This window comes from Crinia signifera, chromosome 6 (assembly GCF_055691185.1).
Source record: "Crinia signifera chromosome 6, ASM5569118v1, whole genome shotgun sequence".
Taxonomy (NCBI): domain Eukaryota; kingdom Metazoa; phylum Chordata; class Amphibia; order Anura; family Myobatrachidae; genus Crinia; species Crinia signifera.
This window is the reverse complement of record NC_139222.1, coordinates 251,001,608-251,017,383: the sequence shown is the minus strand read 5'-3', so window position 1 is coordinate 251,017,383 and position 15,776 is coordinate 251,001,608. Positions and strand designations below refer to the sequence as shown.

Here is a 15,776-nt window from a genome sequence, read left to right as displayed (position 1 = left end):
ACACCAGTGTCCTTTCCCCCTCATCAGTGCCCTGAGACCCATTCTCTATGCATCCAGCCTGTACAACATGATGCTATCCCTTCCCTAAATCACTGAGCATCTGCAATGAAAACTCTCCCACACCTGGAGGGCAGGAGCACAGGCTTTTTGTATCTAGAGCATGCAAATATACTGTAGAAAAAAGCAAGCAAGCCGGCTAAATGTTATATGGCCAATAAGAAAGCAATGGGGATTGTCCAATAGGGAGATCCAGGATTCTCCAATCAGGCATTGCAATACATAACAACTCCAGCTGAACTGATTAACAGCTGCAATTGCTCTGGTAAGCTCCAGCATAGGAGTGTTGGCAGCGCTGCAGACAGTAGTACTAGTGTCTATTAGCCTGCACAGAGCAGGGGAGATTATGGGAGAGGGGTCTGCGAGTGCACTGGAAGCGTTTGCTTGTTTTATTATCCTACCCAGATCTTCTCTTTTCTCCTTCTCTGCCTGAGCTACAATCTACACCCACACTGGTCACTTGGGCTGATAAACCATGAGAAGGCTGCTGCTGATAATACATGTATTTGGAGCAGACTGTGCCACAGGCTGCAGAAGTAACACAGTGGGTGAGGACTGGGACTGAAGATCCTGGACTGCTGGTGTTTTCTGGCTCCTGAACTGCTGTGAGATTCCTCCTGTGCCTGGGAAAGCTGGGGGAACCCTGCACTTGCACACTTTATGGCGCTGTCCGAGGTACTGTACCTTTTATATGATTTCACTCCTGAGCGTGATACATTGTATCACTCCTTGTGGTCTTATTTGAGGTATTGTTTATAAAAACTGTTTTTGAGGAAGGATTTAGTGTTTGTACATATCTAGAACATCATAGTATTTATCTGTATACAGTACTGGCGACCTATTTCGTTATGTTAAGTAGGAAGACTGGGAAGTTTTGGCTGGGAGAAGTGTAGACCGGGTTTCTATTTTCCCCTAGGGCCCTGGTTGTTTAAATCTCTCTAGGGCAGTGGTTCCTATCCTTAAGGTGCCCTAACAGTCCAGGTTTTAAGGATATCCATGTGTAAGCAGAGGTGACTTCATTTGCAGTTCATTTTGGTTTAACAATCATTTCTGATAAATGGTTATCCTGAAAACCAGGAATGCCTGGAAGACCAAGTTTGAGAACCACCGAGATGACTTGATGGTCAGATTTCTGAGGGATGCTGTCATTCCTTCTGCCACCTGGTAATCTTTGGCTGAGTGACTGACACCTCTTCATTTTGCCATCACTCACTCCAGCCTTTGTAATGCCAAGAGTTAGATGGGCAGTGTGAGTGATTTAGGTGGACCCTGGGTTTGTAAGAACTGTGCTCCGTTGATAAAGTTCATCTCAATCCGGTGCACTTGTGGAGGATGGTTATAATTGCTGGAGGCTAAGCGAGCCCCTCATTTGGAGCACTGACAGTGATGGAGATAATAGCACCATCAGTGACAGGGATAATGGCACACCATTAAGATCACTTACAACACTCAAGATTAGTGATGCAAATTATATCAATTACACCGCTTCTTATCTCTAGGTGCTCAGGGTACTAATATTAGAACTGGAGCGTTGTGTATTTTCTAAATTTACAATTTTTCTCAAGTGCAGTGCTCAGTTTGTTAGTGTTAATAGACATATGCACTTAGAATTATATGTACAGTATGTGAGGGGCATAGCTTTGGAAAGTGATAAAGTGGTTAGGGAGATAGAGGGTGAAATTTAATAGGATGAGAGACTCAGAAAGTGAGAGATTTGGGAAGAAATCTCCAGGTTTTTTTTTAAAGCGGCAATCGTTTACACTACAAAATCAGACTGGTTTTGCAGCGGAAATGATTGCCGCTTTAAATAAACTGGAGATTTCTTCCCAAATCTCTCACTTAGAGTACCAATCAATCTGCTCCTGTCATTTGTCAAACACAACTCAGGGGCAGATGTATTAAGCCATAAAAAGATATAAACGTGAGGGTGATAAAGAGTTCAGCCAATCAGCCTCTAACTGCCATGTAATCGACTGGGTTTGAAATGGCAGTTGTGAGCTAATTTGCTAGACCTTTATCATGCTTTATCACCCTTGTGTTTATCTCTTTTTAAGGCTTAAACTAACTGCCCCAATGTCTGTAACAGTTTGGTGCTGTTTGGACTGGTACTTTACCTCTCTCCACTTTATACCTTTCCATTGCTAAATATCTCCCCCAAAACATATATGTGTGTGTGTCTTCTATAGGCAACTTTGGGTGTAACATAAAAACCACACCTTAAGATTTATCTGAACATTCTGTCTGGTGGGAACAATAATCTGGTAATATATGGGAGCAATAACAATTAACCGTTTGCTCCCAACTGCTGGAAAATGGACACAAATGATTGTCCAATGGATTTAACCAATTTGTTTAAACAACCACTGTCTGTTTTCCAGTATTTGGAAGCAAACGGTTAATTGTCATTGCCTCCCATATTGTACATGGCCAGATTGTTGTTCCCAGCAGACAGACAAATCTTTAGGTGAGTTCCCAGCTTAAGCCAGAGAATCCGAACCACTTCCTCCAGTGACTGCAGCTGTGCACCCCTCACACGTGGCCACTTTGGCTTTGTAAAGCAGGTCAGTCGGTTCCACACAGAAGTGCAGCGATAGTGGGGATGTAGTACGCATGCCCCCTTGGAGCGTCTTATTAGCCTGGATACACATATCTATGAAATAAAATCCTTAAGCCTTGCAAATACTGTGCCAGTGAGATGGATGCAGTATTTTGGGATGACAAGGGTTGATGCATGTTTGCTCCAAGTACGTCTGTATCGTAGGTGTAAGTTTTCAAGGCTATACTGTACATCAGTGGTGTCTGACTCATGGCCCTCCAGACTGTTGTGGAACTACATGTCCCACCATGCCCTGCCACTTTTTTTTAGCAACACGTTATATAAAATCTGTGGCAGGGCATGCTGGTATGTGTAGTTCCACAACAGCTGGCGGACCATGAGTTTGACACCCCTGCTGTACATGCAAGTCAGTATTCAGATGGAGAAACGCAAGTGTCTGGGTGCATACAGTATCTGCACAAACAGACTTCACTCATATGTACAAGGTGTCTCATATAACCTTGCCACTGAAGTGTTCAGCACTACCTGTACATTATTGTGGTATATATGACATTATACATGCAGGGGTAAATTTAGCAAGATGGGCGTTCTATTGAAGATGAGATGTTGCCCCTAGCAACCAAGCAGATTCTATCTATAATCTTCTAGAAAGTGTTAAATACATAAGAAGTAGATTCTGATTGGTTGCTATGGGCAACACCCCATATTCAATAGAACTCCCATTGAATAGATTCTGATTTTGGGCAACACCCCATATTCAATAGAACTCCCAAAAAGTAGATTCTGATTGGTTGCTATGGGCAACACCCCATATTCAATAGAACTCCCATCTTAGAAAATTTACCACTACGTTGGCTTTAACTTTCATTGCTTTTTGCAATATACAGTAAACTGTAATGTGTATGTGTGTGTGTGTGAAATAGACCAACACATTCATAACATGCAGAATAGGGTCCATTAATTCACAGCGTGTCCTTATTATATGCAATGTATACATATAGGAGGTATATATGTCTCCATAGGGTTCCCCTACCTGCATCTAAGGCAGGCTGCCCAGGGTAATGTTGTAAAAGCAGTACCTTGCTGTAACCTCGCGGCGCTCCTCATTATGTGCATACATTGGAGCGGAGATATTTCTCCTCCACAGTAGGAAATGACAATGCCTGTGAGTTGCATTGTGGAATAAATGCGTGTCAGTACATCAGGGGCATCTATTGTATGTTAAGGTAATAAATGGCAGACCCGGCAATTTTACTCTAATAGACTTATTATCCTGCCCTCCTTTGTGAGCCATATGCATTCTTTCTTGACCTATTTTTTTTTTAAACAAAAATTAATACATTGTATGTGGCTCCGGTATAATGAATGCAGTCTGCTGGAAATATTGCAACTTACGGTAAACTATGTTAACATCAGTGCTGGTAAGACGAGAGCAGAGGAGTCACATGTCACATAAAGATTACCAGAACTTCGCTATCTGAAAACCAGCTTTTATGCTTTCATTATATAGGCTGTGTGCTCAACATGAAGTTTCAATGATTATTATATCTTGTTTTAAACATAATCATGCAGTATTATTTTTCAAAGTTCATAATAAGAAATGCTGGGCAAGAATGAAATTGCGTGTGGAAAAGAGTGGATTCATTTAAAATAATAATCCTATTGTGTTCGTGGAATAACCTTGTATATAAATTAGGCCTTATCTGGGTACACAGTACACTATTTGTCATTGAGACATGGTGCGAGTGACATCACAGCTCTGCCCGCCCAATTTACACTGCCGATCACCTGGCATTGAATAGCAGGGGGTGGGATCATGATGATGTTAACACATGTCCACGCCCCCCATATTGGCCACTCCCTGTGATGGCACAAAGATGCATATATGATCCTGCACCAGCCACCTGTTGTAAGGCCACACCCAGTGGCGTAACTACTGAATGCACGCCCCCGTGTACGCCCCCGTGACACTTAGACCGCCGCCTCCTCTAGCATCCTCAAAAACTGTCTGCATTATGGGGGCAGCCATTTTCTAAGTGTCACTTTTCATTATAGCAGCAGGAGCCGGCGTCGGGAGAGACGGGACCGTAACCGCAGACAGATGCGGCAGACCAGGTATCAGCAGACAGCAGCGGGTAACTATAGCCCCACAGACCCCCCGGTGCCCACACTTTCTCTGCGCCTCCCCACCACCGTGGGGGCTGCGGAGCTATAGTTACGCCACTGGCCACACCCCCTGTTTCACTGACCTGGCTGCCCTCCCACATGGTGCAGCCGGAAGGTCGGTAACCATAACCCTCCCTACAGTGCCTAATTATTTGGATAGCATCCAGTTGGTGCCTATTTGCAACAGAAGTCGTTGTAAGAGCTTTAGTACATTTATCTTTTAGTCTCCAAAGCTTTAAGCCAGGATGTCCAAACTATGGCCCTCCAGCTGTTGTGAAACTACAAGTCCCATCATGCCTTGCCACCGTTTTGCTATTAGGGAATGCTAAAACTATGGCAAGGCATGCTGGGATGTGTAGTTTCAGAACAGCTGGAGGGCCATAGTTTGGACATACTGTATCTGCTTTAAGCTTTCAATTGAAACCCACCTGTTCATGCAAGCCTATTCTTGAACCACTCATGTTACCTCCTTATGTCATTCTATAGGTTTCCTTATCTGTGCGCAGTTCACACAAAATTCACTTGTGTTTCTTTTCTAAACTCAACCAACTCTCTTATCCAAGACCAGCATTACTGTGTGATATGATCAAACAGCCCACTAAGTGCTTTGAAAGTTAATGGGACACACAATAGTGCTTCGCTATCTAAGCATCAATGAGAATAGTGTTTTTTTAAGTGTTCGTTATTACTAAGGGCCAGAGGTATCAAGCTTCAAAAAGTGATAAAGTGATGATGTATAAACTACCAGCCAATCAGACCTAAACTGCCATTTTTTTTAAAACCAGCCTGTAACATAGCAGTTAGGAGTGGATTGGCTGGTTGTTTATCACTCTCCACTTTATCACCTTGTGAAGCTGAATACAGATAGAGCCTGCCTCATTCAGCTGGGGGCTGGCGATAGAATTGCCATCCGACAGCCTTCGCTAGCCCCCGCCATCTACCAGAAGGGGACACGTGCACACGAGGCGCTCGCATGCCCCATTCCGGTGGAGCTCTCTGCCGACTCCCTGCTGGTCCCCGATGCCTCTCTGCACCCCCCCTCCCCTAACCCTGCCCTTCTCCCTGAAACAGAGATGGGCAGGGATTCTGCTGCCCACCGCCGAGCGACGGAGACACATGTACGTGTGAGACGCTTGCGCGTTCCCATCAGATGGCGCGCCTCTCCACCAGCTTTCGCCAGTGGAGGGGATATGACAAGGGCTGGGGATGTATAAGAGGAACTCTATCTGTACATCTGGCCCCCAAACACAACCAATAAAGCCTGTAACATCATTGATTTCACCTGACACTTCTGCATTGTGGTCTTCATTGTAGGTAATCTCTACGACCACTAAACCGGATTTTCAAATCCTTTTACCTGTATTCAGAAACCATTATGAAACCTTGTCCCCAGGAACATAGAACTCGTGGCATTACCAATAATAGCAACTTAGACATTTAGCTTTTTTATACACCGGAAAAAACTAAAGGTCAGATGTGATTGTTACGGACAACGACGCAACTTTTTCATAGTTTTCCCTGGCAGGTTATTATATAAGTACCATAATTATTGTTATAAATTCTCCAAGTACTCTATTCCTTTCACAGGTTGTCATACAACTCCAGACACGCTTACATTTCACACATTTTTTCGCTAGTTTAAGTTTTTAATTGCATCGTAGATTTCTGTAATGATCACCCAGTACGGAATTAACATAGAACAAGGTAAAAGTCCAAATATATCTCCTTGCAATTACATCAACACTTGTAAGTGAATTATAATTGTTTTAATAGTATTATACTCATATGTTGATCTGTAAGAAGCCGGCGCTAAAACTCGTCGTTATGTTCATTATTATAGCCTGGCAAATCAGAGCATGTAAGCTCAGATTGCACAGATCTGGTTGTTCGATTGTTTCGTCAAATGAGAAATTCCATCAGTGTTAGAAGACCCAATGGGGTCATAAACTGACCGACTTTGGGCATGATTCATGTTTGTAAATAAAACAAAAAAGGAAGCCACAGGACAATTCCATGCAGGTGGGGCAGATGTAACACATGCACAAAGATTGCATGTACGTACCATACTTACTGGCTCAGCTGCCCCCTATCCAGGACCTACTCCCTATAACCCAGCACCTGTGTGCTCACTGAGGGACGTTCAGCTGTGCATGGAGGCCTCTATTACTGCTGCAGTAGTGATCCGAACTACAATAGGATGCAGGCATCAGATTACTGTGATGCCACCAGGGAACTTGTATAACCAATGGGGATTCGCAAGCTGCACAATGGAGATCCCTGGCTCCTTCCTTCTCCCTAAACGCCAGCTACATGTCTATGTTTTCACATACGGAAGCCGTCACTGCCTCCACACCCCCAAATGGCATCAGTCTGTCAATCACTGACAATCTGATGCAATCCCTGCATCTTACATTTTGTCTCTCCTCTCTGGGAAAAGCCCGAAGAGGAGACTCTATGCAGCATTTCCGGGAGGCGGGGAAGAGCCTGACGTCATCAATCCCCACCCCTATTACAGAAAATGCCTGGAACTGCGGATCTTCAGGAGGGGGCAGGGCTAAAGTGACGCAATTTGCATCATTGTAGCCCCACCCCTCCCCGAAGAGCCAAGAATGCCGGTATTTGACTGATGGAGGATGGGCTGCAGTGGCTGATGCTGGGGTCCAGGTAAATGCGTGAGGCTTGCCTGTCCTTCTGGGGGATCGGGAGGAGCCTCCTAGCCATGTATTATCTGGTCACCTCCAGGTGCTATAAGCCAGGTAGGAGTGGGCAAATGGAACCAGACAGAAGCATCAATTAAACTCCAAGCTGGTCAATAAGCATAGATTATGTGCACACCTGATGTAAATGGAACGTTCTTATCCTGCTAACTGCATTGCCTTTATGTATGTGTTTAATACGCATTCACATAAGTGTGCAATCTGCATTTCTGCTTGTAAGCCTGTATCTGTGAATGGATGTTTATCATGTCCAAGCCCAGTGCGTGCTGAAACGTGTACTAAAGCTTCTTAACTACATCTCATTGCGTTTACCATGCGCTCACCTTGAGATAAATGTAAGTTTTCAACAGCATTGACTTGTGTCAGATACACTGAGACGGAACAAGAGCAAGCGTTCAAAATCCATGGCTTTTTCTTTCCTTCTCATCCTTCTGCATGGGCTTAACTGGCTTCAAGATAGGCAGCTTAAACACTGAATTTTAATGCCAGTGTCTCTGTAACCTAAGTTTGAAAGCTTTGGGATAGTGTTATAGATTTTTACTGTAGCGGGGGGGGGGGGGGGGGGGGGGGGGGAGGGAAAGCAGCTGTAAAGTAAATGAAAAGTCTGAATAACATTTTGTCATTGAAGATGAAAGGCAGAAGGGCAGTCTGTTCGATTATGAAGGGTCTGTGCTTCTGTCGTTGAATTTGGGCAGCTGTTTGTATACAGTGCACCTCTGGGATCTACGTCTCTTTACCTTGTAAGTACCCTGTAGTATGCAGCTGCCATGTATGCAGACGCTGTTGCACACATGCGGATTGTGTCGCAGCTACTGTTTGCAACTCATTACATTTAGAGAATCTGGTGGGATGGGGTTGGCAGTAGGGTTGCCACCTCAGGCATCTTCGATTCCTGGAGATTCCCCCCCCACACACGTACGCTCCCAGGAAAGTGGGCGTGGTTATGTAAAATGAGCATGACCTCTTCAGAAAAGTGGGCGTGGCCTCTAATACAGACATGTATAGAAGACCATAGGGTTACATTTAATAACACATTTCCCCTACTGACAACTCCTACACAGAGATACCTCATACATGCTCTCCTCAAGCTGACACCAGTGAAACAACTTCACAGCAACCTCCCTCGCCCCCTAACATGCATATCTGCCCCAAACACTGACCGTCCACACACACAAATCCCCCCCTTAACACTGGCCTCACCATTTCCTCAGCTGACAGCACAGACGGCAGAGGTCCCCTGGGATTGATACACAGTAGCAGCAGGCTTATCTCTCCTCTGAGGCTAAGGGGTAGATATACTAAACTCTGTGAAGTGAAAATGTGGCTGGTACTTTATCACCGGCCAAACAGCTCCTACCTGTGAAGTTACAGGCTTGATTTGAAATATGACAGGTAGGAGCTGATTGGACGGTGATAAAAACCAGACAGTTTATCACTTCACCGAGCTTAATAAATCTGCCCCTCAGTTTGGGAGAAAGCGCTGCTGCAGCATCCTAAGCTGTTAGCTGCACAGTGTTCCTCCGTCCTCTCCTCTCCCGTGGCCCAGTTTAAATATTTCTGGAGGTAGAGGGAGCTGTGGGGCGGGCAGCAACTTGCAAGTGTTAGAGATGCACTGTGCATGCCCTGTGGCTTTTCTGGCACCCAGAGCTTGCGCTCTGCTGGAACCACCCTCCCTATGCCACTGACTATGTGCACATTCAGTTGGGAGGCTGTGGAGGTTTTCAAAGTCACCTGGATTCCGGGAGAATCCCAGAATCCGGGAGACTGCAAAAACGTCCTGGAGGGTTGCCACCAATTCAGGGAGAATCCAGGAAATCCTGGAGAGGTGGCAGCCCTAGCTGGCAAGCATGCATTATATTAAGCTGTATACAGTAAGATCTCTATTCTGGTTCACTCGCAAAGGCAAATTCCTTCTCAGATGGACAAAACCATGTGCACTGCAGGTGGGGCAGATGTTACTTGTGCAGAGAGAATTAGATTTGGGTGGGGTTTTACTTTGAAGTGAGATCTAAATTGAAGTTTAAAGATGAAACAGTCAGTATTTTCCCTGCATAGAAACTAAATAACTAAAAATCAAAATCTTTCTCCACAGTGGTGGGGCTGTGGGGGCGCATGGTCTCTGCAGATTCCAATGAGCCTGGCCACCCATATAAAATCTGCTGAAAATGTCCCTCCAAAAATAGCTGCTGCCTTTGAGGAGACAAATGCTGGAGAGCCTACATTTACAATTTAACTCCTTGGCAATGACATGTAACTCCCTGGCAGTGAGCATGTCACCCACTGGTACCAAGCAAAAAAAAATTGGCAATGATTAAGAAACTCCTGGAAATGAGCATGAAACCCTTAACTACGAGCATGTCACAACTGGCAATGGGCATGCAACTCCCTGGCAATGAGCACGTAAATCCTGTCAATGAGCATGAAGTCTCTGGTAACGAACATTTAGGTAACACAAATAATAATACATGTATGGGTGTGTGTGTGTGCATGGGAGGGGGGCTCCAGAATTTGTATTTTGGCATTGGGGCGCAAAATTTCTAGTCACACCACTGAACTACGCACTAATGATGAAGAAAATCAACCACCACCACCAAGGTATATAAAGCTATAAGCATAAAGCATAAGTGTAAGGCAACGGTAGGCAACTGGCAGACCGAGGTCCGACTCTGGACCACGAAATACAGGAAACTGGACCCTCTCTAGACTATAGATTAGTGCCACAGTGCTACAGTAGCATAGCAGTCATGCTGTAATGATGCAGAGAGGCCACAGCATCCATCTTCCTTCCCCCACAATGGTGCCAGTACTATAGCGATTGGTTGCATGAGTCACGTGAGCAGGCTGACACGGCATTCCAGGAAGTGACTGATGTGAAGGCTGAGTCTCTGAGTGCATCCCAGTCCTCTGTGCACCGCAATGTGGAGGAGCCCCAAGGACCCAGCAAACAAATATCAAGGCACATGAGATGGACTGAAATCAAGTTACCCATCGGTGCAGGCTCGTTTGAAAGTTTTAAGCCTCAAGTTTTTATTTTGGTGCTGAAACTTATACTTCAATTTTAAGGAATGTAGTATAAGTCTCAGCATCAAAATAAAAACTTGTTATAAATTACATTATAGATATTTGATTTTGTGGACCTTCGATCAAAATAATTTGAGATATCCGGACTCCATTAAAAAATTACTTGCCTGCCCCTGGTGTAAGGCATGTGATGTTCAGCTGCTGCTCTGTCATCTCTCAGACAGTGAGGATTGGCTATTCCTGTTCTGACTAATTTTAGCTGCGAAATTGCTGACTTTCTCCCTGCCAAGTCTTAAGGGTGGTTAAATAGCAATTATCCCCTGAAATCTGTTAATCTCTCCACATCACTGCCCTACCATGCACTCAGGGCAGGCAATCGGAGTCTTCACTTTTGGTCATGTTTCAAATTCTCGTCCGCATGTATGATCGTAAGTGATTCAACTGGTTATAATAATGTTCTGTTTGAACGCTTGGTGTCTGCGTAATGCACAAATCAGAGCCCATTTCAGCACTGCTCTTGCGTTCTGATTGTTAGTTTATTCCGCGTAATGAATCTTTTGGTCTATGTTATTCTTCTACAGATGACCTATTCGCTACATATGTCTGGTTTTAGGAAAAGTGTGTTCTGCTTTTACATTTTGCTGAGAACAGATGGAAAAGCTTCACTCGTGTTTGCAAGAAGGTTTAACACCTTCAGAATATAAAGTGTCTATTGATTGCAGAGCAGTGTCAAACACTGCGTTATTACCTAAATATAATTAATAATTCATTATGTAAATCTATGGCTGTGGGGAGTCCATCAAAATGTTTAGTTTGAGTGTAAGAACGGCCTTTCTTTCTGTAAAACAGGGGTGGCCAAACCTGTCCTCAAGATCTACCAACGGTTCAAGTTTTCCAGGCAACCTGTGGATCTATAGTAGGAATGAATGCAGCATGTTTTAAAACGTGACAGTTACAGTTAGTAATGACTACAGCTGTGCACCAGCTAGGTGTTCTGGGGAATGTGACAGTTAGTAATGACTGCAGTTGTGCACCAGCTAGTTAACCTGGAAAACGTGGACCGTTGGTAGATCTCGAGGACCGGTTTGGCCACCCCTGCTGTAAAACTTACACAAAAGCTTAGCAAAAAAACACATTTATGTCAGATGTGGCTATTTTTGTTTCCATTTTCTGCTTTTAGAAATATTATAAAGCACAGAAATAACACACACACACAGGCACGACCCCCATTCCTAGCATCATGTATTTTACACCCAATGTTATCTCATTAAACATGTAGTCTGCTTGATGTCCTCTTTGTTTCCTGGATAACCTAATATGTTACTAATATATCATATTATATATACCCCCCTCAGAAGCAGCAGCAGCACACATATACATCCTGCTAGATGTGCCAGGTGTTTGTGCGGCCCACTTGTGTCACTCTCCTGATGTTTTATTGATTGTCCTCCATTTGCTTCAATACAAAGCACCCCTGGACAGACTTAGCAGGACCTTAGCAGCACCTCTGGGCTTATACAGCAGACAGAGCAACTCTTATTTTTTGTGGGGGCCCAAACAAACCAATTATTTCAGCCAGTTATGGTAGATCCTGTCGCTGAAATGGTTTGTTGAACTGCATGTCCTGTTTATGTAGGACAATTTCATCTTGCATCTATTTTCTTAGCATTATGTGCTGCACATGGGCCACGTGTTTGCGCCGACCACGTCACTCAGCATAGTCATCCAGCTACCTCGGTACAACCTTTTGGCCTAAAAAACAACATTGTGAGGTGTGAGGTTTACAGGATAGACTGAAAATGATTGGAAATTAATGGTATTGAGGTTAATAATAGCGTATGTAACCCTAATATAGGTTTACATAAGTAGAAAGGCATTTAAAAAAGGCAGTTGTAGGTAGGAGTGCAGGAGATGGGAAGGATAGAAGCTGCTATAGCTGTCTGTCATGGAGAGTGCTGAGCGCTGCTGTGTCTTTCTACACTAAAGGGTCAACCCGGGTTGAAAAATGCTTTGACCCTGGAATTTACCAGGGTTTTTCCTGGGTTTTAATTCCAAAAACCCAGGTCGACGGCTGTCTGAAAGGGTGTGACCCAGGATTATGGGATTAATACAAAGAAAGGCACTGTGTAGATGTGGTCGGGAGAAGGAGATGGGGGGAAGCAGCAGCTGCAGCCGGGAGCAGGTGATGGGGAGCGGCAGCTGGAGATGGACAGGTTGTGCAGGGCTGAAAGGTAGCCTGGCGCCGGTGAACAGAAAGCTGGACCAGGCTAGTTAAGAATGAGAGTAGCCTCCTCTCCTCTCCACCCCCCCCCACCCACCTCAATCGCTCTTGCCACCCTTTCACCACTCCCCCTGTCAACCCCTCACATCACCCACCTTTCTGTCTGAATGGAGTATTATTTTGTCTTTCTACAGTTTAGTGGGTGCAGCGCCCCCTGACTCAAGATCACTGTACTACAAAAAGTAACGCAGCAAAGCTTTGATGGTTTTGTCCCCACTTTCCAAAACAAAGAAAATCATAATAAAAAAGCATAAAAATGTATAAAGTAAAATCAACACTAAATCGTCCCTAAACTCCAGAGCAATTACATAACCGTAACAATTGTGTTTTATGCCATTCTGCCTATTGACTACCTGTCAGTACATCTGTTCAAGCAAAGTGGAACCTGTTAAATGTTATCATCGTTTGTATAACCTCTTGTAGCTCAGTCAAGCTGTGCTACGTTGTATTCTCACTTTTTCTGTTTTTTTTTTTTATTTAATTTTTTTTTATATTTTTTTATATTGTATGTTTTAATATCCTGATAGACCGCTGTAAGGCAGCCTGCGTGCCATGCACAGCTTCTGTGCACTTCTAGGTCATTTAGAAGTTCAGCATCTGACATGTGCACTCGACAATGAAGCAAGAGAAGAGCCTTATTATTTTCATACTCTGCTGAATTCTCACGCTATCTCTAGCATTCTGGACGGCCAGTGAAACCTAGTAGTAGAACACACAGCAAAGCACCACCTAACGTTTTCTAGATCTTAATGTAAACTGAGTGCTTCTTTTTTTTTCTTTCGAGAGCTGGTGAATATGTTGTTACGTGTTTTCCTCGTTATCGAATGGCGATCGCCACTAACCGCAATACCGAACGACGTGTGCAGGCGATTATTCTGTTTCATTTTTAGAGGAGATGAAAAAACATCAGAATGTTTTTTGTTTTATGAAAGAGAAGACCTTGCAGAGTTTTCCATTATTGTACACGGAGAATGGAGTGTGATCCTCAGAGGAATAGCTGATTTTGCTTCCATAATGAAGCAGATTCCTTTAATCAAGTGCAGACCAATGGGGATACAAGAACAGCAGAAATGGCTTATTTTGCCTTTAGGGAGACATTCAGATTAATGCTGGCAGCCATAAATAGTAAATGCTGAAGAAGGATTTTTTTTTTCTTCATGTCATGTGGAAAGCGATTCATACTGTAGTTGTCAGCCAGCCTATTGTATTACACCTTCCTTTATGTTTAACACAAGTGTTTTGTATTTATTCCCCATCTTTTAAACTATTTGTGTCATCAGAAAACTGGAGGAGGGGTGGGCACAACCTGTGCCTTATAAGCCCGTTTACATGTTACAAGCAGCACAGAGTGTTCATGTTAGGAACGTGCAAAGGGTCTAGGCCAGTGGTAGCCAACCCTAGCCCTCGAGAGCTACCAACAGTTCACATTTTCCAGACAACCTAGCTGCTGCACAGCTGCACTCATTAATCACTGACACATTTTAAAAGATACACAGATGGAGCTAATTAGCTCACTTGTGATTCTGTGAGGAGACCTGCAAAACATGCACTGTTGGTAGCTCTCGAGGACTAGGGTTGGCTACCCCAGGTCTAGGCAATAAACACCAATTGTCATCATTAATAATAATAATGACATTAATAATTAATAATAATAATTTATTATTTTTTAACAGGTTCTTTTATAGCGCAGCAAAGGCCATTTCGGTTTACAAATGAAAACAGTGATTAAACAAATTGGGTAGTTACAGGTGATCAAAACAGTAGGAACGCCCTGCTTGCAAGCCTACAATCTTTATCATGATAATTATAATATTAATAATAAGAATCTAAAGGGTAATGAGATAACCACAGATTTAATAATTGATCACTATATACTAGTTATTCAGTATCTAGTTATGGTGAAAAGAAAATAAAGACAACAATAAATAACAACAATAATATCCGGTACTTATGTACTAACTGGGCTGCCGATTTTGAAATCGGGTCCATCGCATCGCATCCGACCATATCGCATTCGATGCGATACGATGCGATACGATGCGATGGACCCGATTTTTCCATAGGATTCAATGTTAAAATGGACTGAGTCCATTTTAACATGGAATTCAATGGAAAAAAGGGGTCCTTTTCTTACCCCTACTATCCAAGTGGGCATGGAGTTGGATAGAATACCATTCGCTCGCCACGCTTCGGGCTCGGTGGCTCGCTACGCGGGATCCCGGGATTGGCATCCCCACCAAAAAAAAACATTTTTAGCATAGGACCCACAACGGCCGACCCGCACATCTACTTACATTAGGGTGCGGGCGGGCGGCCGGGAGTGGGTTTGGAGGTGCACGCTGCCTCCCGGCAAGTGCACCTCCATAGAAGACAGCAGGCGGGCGGAGGCAGGCGGGCGGCGGAGAAGAGGCGGGCAGGCGGGCGGAGTCAGGCCGGCGTGCTGGCGGGCGGCGGAGAAAAGGCGGGTAGGCGGGCAGGCGATCACTGGTGATGTGTGGCCTGCGCAGCGTGACCTCTACTGTCACGCTACGCAGGCCGCACGCCGGGTCAGGCTACGGGAACAGCCGGGAAGCGTCTAAGCGAGTGCTCAGACGCTGCCCGGCATTAGACTGCGCATGCGCAGTCTAATCCCGAAATCCCGGGATTGGATTCTCCAATCCCGGGTTTGAAATCCCGGACTTTTTTAGGCCAAATCCCAGGATCCCGCCGATCCCGATCCCGGGATTGGCCACACTAATTTGCACTATATAGTCATTGCTGCCCCGTCTATCTGGGTTTCGATTTGTGCTGTCCCGGTAGCGCACATCGGGATCGCAAGGTAAAAAACCTGTGCGATCTGCATGTGATACCGATGCGATTTTGACTATATAGTCAGATCTCATGCTGAATTGTACCGTGTGTACACACCATTACTCCCATTATGTAGCTGTACTATTCTTGTCGAGAAAAAAGGAAATCCGAGATCTATACATTCAAA

General features: G+C 44.4%; 1 protein-coding gene across 1 annotated transcript in view; it reads left to right on the top strand.

The window, feature by feature from the left end:
• Positions 1-287: 287 nt before the first annotated feature.
• The window catches only part of LOC146009190 (heparan sulfate glucosamine 3-O-sulfotransferase 1-like), a 137,884-nt gene continuing 122,395 nt past the window's right edge, over positions 288-15,776 (top strand). The window contains exon 1 of the mRNA XM_083149310.1: positions 288-732. The gene's annotated coding sequence lies outside the window, so the exon portion shown is untranslated. The remainder of the gene's footprint in view (positions 733-15,776) is intronic.